Raw genomic sequence first — 10,007 nt, 5'->3', positions numbered from 1 at the left:
AAGGAGTAGCACAAGACTGTACACATAAACAGAATCTCAGTATGTTTTGCCGTTGGATGAATAAGTGATTAAATGATCACCCATCCACCTTACAAGGGAAGAATGCCAGTTTGGGGCTGTAATGTTTCATGTAAATTCTGATAAGGCTTTCACAATTAATGAAGATGACCTTGGAAAGGAGGAAAAAATAAGGGTACACAATTTACCAATACTTTTAGATTTTAAAGACTTAAAAGTATGACTCCATCAGATCATTTTTAGTAGTATAGATTTCAGTCAATCTTCATTACTTCTGAATAACAAACATACAGCCAGCATTCTCCTCTAAAGCCAGCTTTGAGAGGAAAAGCTTCACCTTAAGCTGATGTTTGATAAAAGGGGATTTCACACATGTATAGATTTGAGATCAAGTTAAGCAGGGGTTAATTGTAAGCATTTGTCACAATTTTCCTGCAGGAAGATGTTCCTTACGAAGAATGTCCTTAGGTGAAATTATTTATTCTAGGCTAACATGGGAAAGCAAACAGACAAACAGAAACCCTGGAAAGAAGAGTATGTTAATAAAATCAGTTACAAATTAGCCCCCCAAATGTCTTTGAGATCCTAAATATACAATTTAAGCAAGCATAATAACCCAAGGGCCTTTTCCAAATGTGTTTTTCCTAAAAAGAAGTTAGCAAGGTTAACATGGTGAAGCACCATGAATATTCTCATTGTTTTCAAGTGTGTACAAGGGTTAAAGCCAAAATTTCCTGACAAGGCCACAGACTATTCCTTTCCTGTCAGTGTTCCAGAGCCAGGGACTGAAGAACAGCTTACTGTTAACCCTTGCACAATGGACAGGAATATAAATGAAGGGGCAGATCTTTGATTTAAAGTCTGAATTTTTCTGAAGGGGATTTTTTTTTTAAAGCATTGTATTATTGATTTAGAAGGCCTAAACAAAATCAGCACGACGTAGGACTTAAGGATGAAGTCAGTGCTGTTGATGATACTTGATGAAGCACCCTGGATGGTGCTGGTTGGATGAAGAAGAAATAACTGAAAGAAGGCGAGCCCTCCCAGGGCATCAGGGAAATAGGATGTGGGTGAGGGGGTGCGGAGACAGAAAACAGGAGTGTGACTGCTATCACTATGCAGGATGCTTCGGGTGTGGACAGATTAATTTGATTGCTGTTCTGAGAAAAGGTTTTCACATAGAAATGGGACATTTCACAATAATTTCTCATGAGGGACATTCTATTGATAGCTGGCAACAGGATTGTTCGTTCAGCTTTCATGCCTGAAAGTTTATAGCACTCACTGTGCAACAAAAACTGGGTGAGATTTTGATTATGTTTAGTTTTAATACTTTAGATTCACAAACACTTGGAAGACAACCACTTTGGGGTGAAAAAGTCCTAGATTTAATTAATATCCTGTGATGAAAAGTTTAATTTTGAAGACAGTTGTTGAATAAAATCTCTGATGATCCTCTGGTTGAAGGGGGTCAGAGGTCTTGCCCCAGTTAGTTATCCCAGTGCCACAGTCTATTCTTCCCTCTCCCTCACCACCCACCCTTCACAAGTCAGTGCCCCGCAGGGAGTGAACAACTGAATGCTAATGAGTATGTACTTGATAGGCAGGAAATTCCAGATTTCCTATCCTTATTCATAGGACATAATTCATATTTAAAGACAATGGGGCCTAGAGTGTCCCATTTGCTGATGCTTACTGTGATTCCTAGAACATATGTGTGATCCTGAGTTCACTGAATTTGTAGTTTGTCTTTTCACTTCTTAGATAAAACATTTTGTTTAACAAGTTCCAAGTTCAAGGAATGGAAACACTTTTTACACACATGGAATACTTTTGTTCTGTAATTAAAAAGGTCACATTCTATGATAGTCGAGAATAGGGTCTTCCTTCTCATGCAGAAATTTCTCATATTGACCACCTGACCTCAGCAGCTGACTGCCTGCCACCTGGATGTCACTCCTCTCTGACTGCCAAACGTGTTAGTGGCTGAGAAGTGGCCATCGGCACTGGGCCTCCAGGCTCTGGTAGGTCAAACTCTGCTTTTGCAAAGAGACAAGGACAAGCTGAAAAAAGTAAATGCAAGAGATGAGAAATAGCTAGCGTTGTGCTAGCGTTGTGCCTTTACAGATCTTCTATCTTCTCCCTGTGTTAGGGACATAATGCTTCTGGGGATTTCCTGGTGTCATAGCAATACTCCATAGGGACCATTTCGGTATTTTCCCTAATTTGGTAGAAAAAAAAATTAAAGAAACCTTGGAATTACTCCTAGGATGGCTAATCTGACACAGATACAGTGTGGATGAAACTCTTTTTAACCTGTAGCTATATTTTAGGATGGGAAAGAGACACGCTTGCTGTCAAAACTGAGTCAGACTCTCATCTGAACTGCTTATTAGCCACGTGCCAATTGCCAGTATTTATCCTCGGGCGTTTCAGTTTCCTTTCCTACACTCATTGGACCTAAAAATATTAACTTGATTTGAAAGGATATTTTGAGATTAGGAAAAAAGAATGAGATTATATGATACCTACTTAGCAAAGTGCCAAGCATGTAGACAGTGCTCAATATGTGGGACCTTTTACCAAGATATGAAAATACTAGTTTTGGTCATTTGAAAACACAGTCATTCTCCTTTCTGGGATGATAGGTAATACTGGTTACAGATCAGCTTCATTTAGAAAGTAGTTACTCCAAAATCCATCATTCTTCTTTAATACCATTCTGTAAAAAACACTGAAAACAGTACTTGAAGATCTCAGGAAAGCAGCATGACCTTTCCAGTTCCTCTGTTCACTTTGGTTTAATATAGTATTACAGAGTCTTAATATATGAATCCTGGAGAGTGATTTATTGTTAGAAATCTTGCCATTATAGCTTTAGAGTAATAACTTTAATCATAAGAGTCTGCTCAGGCTGAGGGTAGAGCCTTATTCATATGCTTACTAACAGTACTAAGCAAAATTCAGTTTAAATCAACTGCATTATACAATTATACCAGAAGATTAACTTCAACCAAAGCACCCTGGCAGTGTATTGACATTTTCTGCCTTATTAATTGAGGCAAACAAAAAAAGGACCAAATTACTACTTATACCATATAGGAGAAAAAAAACACTAGAAAGCTTACCAAAGAAATAGTCATATTTCAAGGACTCAAGTGCAAAATTAAAAAAAAAAAAGTTTGTTGAATAAATATGTAATATTCACTATTATGTTTCTTTCATACTTAAGGAAAATTTGAACCTGACTCTGTACTATCACAACAAATGCTAACCTTGGAGAGAAACAAACTGATTATTAGTGATCGATTATCTTAATTCCCATGTTTCATAAGTCAAGCAGCTATCTGTGAAGGAGCAAAACAGGTTTTAACAGGAAACGGATTAAGGGTTTTATTTTCCTCAACAGAGGCACAAAATGAGCGAGATTTTTCAAGTTAACTTTCATTTCATCTGGCTCAAGTGTCAGGGATCTATATTTATCTGGGTTTAGGCATGCAACCCAAGTGCTGCAAGTTTCAGGGTGTCAGTGGCTTTCAGATGTCAGGACAACGTCAAAGACAGATGACTGATCAAGACCCTGTTCCTCATTTCTGAGTTCTCAGCTGCTGTGCTGTGGAAATCATGTGTTTATTTTCTGCATCTTCTCCTTCTGCACTCTGTGCTGCCAATTTTAAGATCCTGCATCGGGGCAAGCAAGCTCCTCTAGAAGTTGGTGAGCGGAATTATTTTTGTTTAGGGGTGTGGCTATAAATGTCTTTGTAGTTGACAGACTATCAGCTAGTAAATATTCATAATTATTATTTGTAACTCTTGAAGAAGTTAAATACTATCTGGTATAATAATTTTCTGTGATGCTTCTTTTAACAGATTTATAAGCTTTCAACTGAATGGACTGAATAGATTTTTAACACTTAAGTTTTCCAGTTCCACTAGTCTCCAAATTCATCCCATGAAATTTCCATTTGCACATGTTTATACCTTTTACTTAGTACTTGAAAAACTTAATTCTTTTAAAAAGTAAAATTTTAGTGGAAAATGTTATTCCTTCAGACTTTCTAAGTTGATCTGGCATGTCCTAATCGAAACTGATTTCTTATTTAGATTTTTGTTTACCTTCTTTTAAAAATATTACTCTTTGGAAAAGGATACTTGAAAATTCTGACCAAATCGATTTTTCCCTTCCAAATTGAAAAAAAACTTTTTTTTAAATGATAATAGAATTTGAATGACCTTTGATTATGGGACCTGAAAATGTTTTGGGGTGTGTTGTCGGGACTGACAAGTATACTTAAGAAATAATTTAAAAGGCTCAATTCTCAAACTGATCACTAGGAAAAAAAAATCCATGCATAAAACTATTGATCATTAGTGATCATAGAAATTGTATAGACAGTGGGTACCTGATATCTTACTTTGAGGGGAGGGGATTTTGTTCCATAGTTGAATTTTTGTTGCATGGTGTGTTTCATAATATGGCTATATAAGATCAGGAAATACTGCAAAGAGTGACAGAGTAATGACTTATTCAGACAGGAAACTTAAGGACATACTTATTTAGAGATTAGTTGCTGATACTGAAAAAAAAAAAAAAAAGCAGTTCTCTATGCTATGCTACAAAGTGTAGGAATGAATTGGATAGATTTCTCTACCTTTAAAGAAGATCACTTCCTTTTATTCTTTGCAATGGTTGCTTGGAGCTGTGCTGAATTCAGGGGGAAGCATTTTGGGTTGATACTTAAAGTGTTAACTTCTCCTTCACTTCCTGCACAAGAACTCAGAACTCAGGTGGGATCTGGATCAGATGAAGAAAAACAGGCAACCCGTCTTGTTCTCAGGTATCCCTGACTAAATAAAAGTGGGATTTGTAGGGCAATATATGAGACTCTTGCCATCCTGACCCAAGGGGAAAGGAGAAATATTTTTGAATGATCACAACATAAACACTAATTATTTGGAATTAGATCCTTTTGTAAAGGACAATGACTACTTTGCAATGAACTATTCTGAGAGTTTCAGAAAGAAAGCAAACATCTGAGGATAATAAAACAGTTTTCACCTGGGAAAAAAGATAAGCTTCTGAACTCAGAAGAATCACTGCTAGGCAAAAAAAAAAAAAAAAAAAAAGAAGAAGAAAGAAAAAAGAAAAAAAAAAGGCTTTAGAGTGCTAACAAATCAGTGGCAAAGGCTAGATAAGACTGCAGAGTGGACCAGTTAAATGGAAGAACATGTTTTTCCTAGAGCAAAGAAATACTCAATAATAGAATGCTGTTGATGTGACTATGGCTGATTTTGCTGTTAGCACAGATTGCTGATTAGGATGACCAATGGATTTAATCTTTGGATTTATAAACTAAGCTTCACAGTTGAATTCTCTGGAAAAAATTTCACAAAATTTTGAAATTACAAGGGAATGTTTTAAAATGAATGAAAAGGAAAAAGTTTTTTGTTGGTCAGTTGTTTATATGTTTCTGATGGCTTTTTGGATGAAAACTGTGAGGTGTGTCACCACTTTACTACAACATAAAGGAGGGATCTGGAGTGAGAGGCGGGGAGGTGCCAGAGGAGAGTGACACCATTTCTGAATCAGTTACTGGAATCTGAACTAGTGCCTAATCCAGAATGATTCTCTCAATCACAATGAATTGTTTATCAGGAAAAGGAAATAGTCTAAAACTAGCTTAAGTGCACAGAGAATATAAAAAGAAATATAGCTTTACTGTTGTGTATATTTTATGTTGAAGTACAGACACTAGCTAAGCAGCCGACAAGTCAGTGTGCATGCCACTGCTTCCTCACTGAGCTCTCCAGCAGTTTCTTGAGGGAGAAAGGTCAGGTGAATTCTGTTTTGTATCTTCTGACAAATTTAGCTGGGTGGAGAATAAATAACACTTTAAAATAGGTGCTTGGTGGTACACTGTTAAATAGTTTAAGATGTTTTGAAACATACCCAGAGACCTTTGTCCCACAAACACAATCATGTGAAGGCGGAAATGACAGAAAATTGGCAAATGTTATGGAGGGGACAGAGCAGACTGCTTGGCTACAAACACCAAGGACTCCAGAGTGTGTTCAAATAGAAAAGCGTTGTTTGTGTCCTTCAGTGCTTGTGTAGTTTAAGAGTTTTTAAAATATTAGTTTTATCTCTTAATATTTTTTTCTTATTAAATCTTCCAAACTTAAATCTCACATTTCTCCCATTTTAATCTATAAGGAATCAAAAGGGATATTAGTGGTCATGAGAACACATTCCAATTGAAAGTCATCTGGAAGCTCCCTCTGGTCCGTGCGGGACGTCCTCATCACTCTGGCTGAAGTGTAACGGGTGCCGCTGTAAGGAGTCTTTCTCATGTGTCACTCTAGAAAGTTTTATAAGTAAAGTAATAAAAGTTAACTCAGCACAGTGGTCCCACAGCATGGACCCTAAGCATGGTATCTTCTCAGAGCAGGCATCTATTTTTGTAAGTGGGATCTTTTCTAATCATCCTCTTACTTTCAGCCTGAACTCTAAAAGAGCAGAAACCTATTTTGGTTGAATGTGTGATGGAGTCACTGTCTTTCAGACTCACTTATTCATTGGTACATTTGGTAAATACTTATGGGCACTTACTGTCAGACACTGTTGTATACTCCAGAGAACATGATTAGAAATCATATTGTGCTGGACATTTATAAGAATCCAAGGTCTTTTATTTTTCTTTTTCTGGTGATTGTTCTGAATTTTGTCTATATGGAATGAAACCTTTTTGTAAAAGTTGAAAAACTTAAGTTAGTAAGTGATGAAGACATAGGTTGAATTTTGGGTGTACCATCCCCACCACTGCAGCCAGACAGACTCCTTCATGAGCCATCATTCTCCTGAAGAAAATAGGCCAAACAAGGGAATTAAAAATAATGCTATATTTACAGGAAGAGTAGAAGGAAGATACTGGGCAGAGCTGCTTCCCTCATCCACTCTTAGCTTCTTGCCATTGCCTTTCCAAATGCATACTGGACTCTAAATTCTGCTTAACTAACAAGCAGTATGTGGAAATCCCTCCAGAATAACTACGCTGTGCACTCTAAGCCTATCTAAGTCAGATAGCTTCCTAAATTTATTTCTTGTTGAACTATTTTTGTATGAAATTGTAGCTTAATTTTGGGGCAGGAAGACCTCTAGTTTCCATGGAAACCTCTAGTCTCTATGAGCTGCCTCCTTTTAAGAGCTGCTTGGTCAAAAGTTATATCCAAACAGACACGTAGACAACAGTTACAGGGCAGGAGAACACAAGCTGTGATAAGGGCAATAACCAGTGGTAAGGGCTCTGTTTACAGACCTTTGCTGTTGTGAAGCATCACCACTTCCTGCTGGGCTGTAAACTCCCTGAAGACAGGGGTCACTTGGGGTCATTTGTAACTTAGTGTCAGCAGTACCCAGTTTCTGACACATGGTAAGCACCCAATAGATAGACGGTATCCATGTATTCAAAAATATTATGGCTAAATATTCTCTAACCCCAAATGTTTACCCTCCAGTGAGGTCTATGAGCAAAAATTTAAGAATTTTTAGTCATTTAATACAGTTTAAAATTGATTTTTCCCATCTCTTACACTTAACACTTTTAAAAATATCCAAATAGACATAAACCTCTACCATAAGGTAATACATAGATGTTTATAGCTTTCTGAATAAGAAATTCTCAGGTAGGTATTTTCATGGAAATATTACCACCACCAGCACCACCCCTGCCATTCTTAAAAATTCATTATGAAATTTAATAGAGAAAGATTCTGTATTTCATATTACACTCAGTATTTACATTCAGACATGGACAATTTCTCAGTGAGTCAAGTCCATGAAGCTCATCTGTCTCACCTAATGCCACTGAGTCTACACACAAGGCTTAGAGGTGCTTGCTTCTGTGTTCAGGCTGTTAGATGTCTACACTGCGTGTACCCAGTTTTTGGAGAAAGTCATTCCACTCTGGGTCCACTGGTCATCTTTAAGATTGCTAAAAAGCAAAGTAGAGATTTTGATTTCTCCACTTCTTACTTTATGGGAAGCCATGGTATGTATAGTAGTTGTTCTTTGCTAACTTAATCACGCATACTTCCACAACCCTTCCTGGGGCTGGACAGGGTGGCCAGTGTGTGGTAGAGGGGCAGGTGTCATCATCTGTTTTCTTCCTCACTTCACTGGTCAGAGTTCCTTCATGGCCTCAGTGGGAGCCTCTTTGCCTTCAGTTATCCAAACTTCTGTGTTTTGCATTCTTATACTGCAGTCCTATTACAATAGTTCAGTGAAATTCTGCATTTTACCAGATGAAGTCAGGAAAAACAGGATTAGGCAAGGAAAAAAGTAAATTCTAGTATTAAGAGGCAAACAGAAAGGAAGCTTACTCTAATGACTCCCACTTTCTTCTCTACCCCATTAACATTCCTCTTGAGTTTTCAACATGCCATTTTGTTTTCACTCTAAAATCTCCCATGCAGAACTCTGTACATAGTAACAGCAAGAGCATTTCTGAAGCTGAAATCCTGTAGAATAAATAAAAGCAGCTGAATCAATCTGAATAGTCTTTTGTGAAAAGAAAACTTAGTTTATTACTATTTACCATGGTAGGGCAGCAGCTATGAAGCTTGGCTTTTTTTTCCCAAGGTGTAAGGCTGGAAGTCAACTTTCAGTGGGTATCCCAATGTTCACATTTGTTCATAGAAAAAGCTGCGAACAATAGAAATGGGAATAGTTCTTGGCACACTCGTAAACCAAGATTCACTGATTTTTACAAGTGAGGACTCTCAGGCCCATAGAAGTTAAGTGAGCTTTTATGCCCTGGGGTAGCCATTGGATTACCATTTTTCATTTTCCTGTTTTGCAGTTTTTCTAGGCTCCCCCTGATATCATCATCTACCATGTGGTGTTTTCTATTTTTATAGTTTCAGCTATAACCTGCATGTTGAAGACATCCCAAATCTACTTTTCATGACCCCAGTCTCTTCTCTGGGCTTTAGACTCATCTGTCTACATACCTGCTGGTCGAATTCTACATGTGGATGCTCATCGTCTTGAGTTTAAAGTGTCTACCCTCTTTCAACACACAGCCTTATTGCTGTGTTTAATCACCATGTGTGTTTTATGCTCAAAATGAAGTTGTAAACAACCCCAAGAGAGATAGGCCTCTGACTATGCCTGAAGCTATTCTAGTGTTCAGTCAAATGTGTGCACCTATGTGTACTCTGCAAACATTTTTTGTACAGATAAGATGGATTAAATTATCATAGCTAATTATAACCTACTGGTGCCCTCAAGGCACTCTGATAATAATTATGCAAAATGCCTAGTATTTAATGAGAGGTACTATAAATTATTGGTGGAGATACACTCCCTGCAGCTAGACTGAAAAGCTGTGAAACTTGGGATCTGCCACTTTCCAGCTCTGTCACCTTGGGCAAGGTAGTACACATCTTCTTGCCTCTGCTTCTTTGTTAAATAAGGATAATTAAAATACCTTCCTCATGGGTCAGTTGTTCAAAATAAACAAATTACTATATGTAAAACACTTACGCAGGTACCTTGCACACAAGTGCCAGAGGAGGGTTAACTATGATTAATTCTCACAATTATTTTTAAATGGTCAGTGTTACCCTCATGTAAGAATGAGTGAACAGACTCAGAGATTAAGAAACTGGCCCAGGAGTTAGTGAAACGCTAGCGAGAACTATCCTCTCCCAAATCTAGTCCTATTATTTCCTCTCTGTTCTTCCCTTCATCTCGTTAGTCTTAGCCTGAAACCTAGGACTCATTCTTGGCTTCTTCCCCCTCTACTAAGCCAATTATTACTCACCAAGGCTCAGCTGTTCATGCCTTTTAAATAAATTCTCATCTCTATTAAATGTAGCTGAAATCTTTCCCAACTTCATCCCTAACCACTGCATTAGTTCAGACCATATAATTTCCTGCCTAGATTATTTCAACAGACTTTCTCTTGCCTTCCTTCCAGTTTATTTTT

The 10,007-nt window shown here is 37.5% G+C and overlaps 1 protein-coding gene across 1 annotated transcript in view; it reads left to right on the top strand.

Moving 5' to 3' along the window:
* The first annotated feature begins 3,582 nt into the window (after nt 1–3,582).
* Nucleotides 3,583–10,007, top strand: part of LOC102523265 (platelet glycoprotein 4) — a 73,326-nt gene continuing 66,901 nt past the window's right edge. Inside the window, exon 1 of the mRNA XM_014562322.2 lies at nt 3,583–3,733. The gene's annotated coding sequence lies outside the window, so the exon portion shown is untranslated. The remainder of the gene's footprint in view (nt 3,734–10,007) is intronic.

Source organism: Camelus ferus, chromosome 7, assembly GCF_009834535.1.
Source record: "Camelus ferus isolate YT-003-E chromosome 7, BCGSAC_Cfer_1.0, whole genome shotgun sequence".
Lineage (NCBI taxonomy): Eukaryota > Metazoa > Chordata > Mammalia > Artiodactyla > Camelidae > Camelus > Camelus ferus.
The sequence above is the reverse complement of the archived record's forward strand: the minus strand, read 5'-3'. Positions and strand labels throughout refer to the sequence as shown.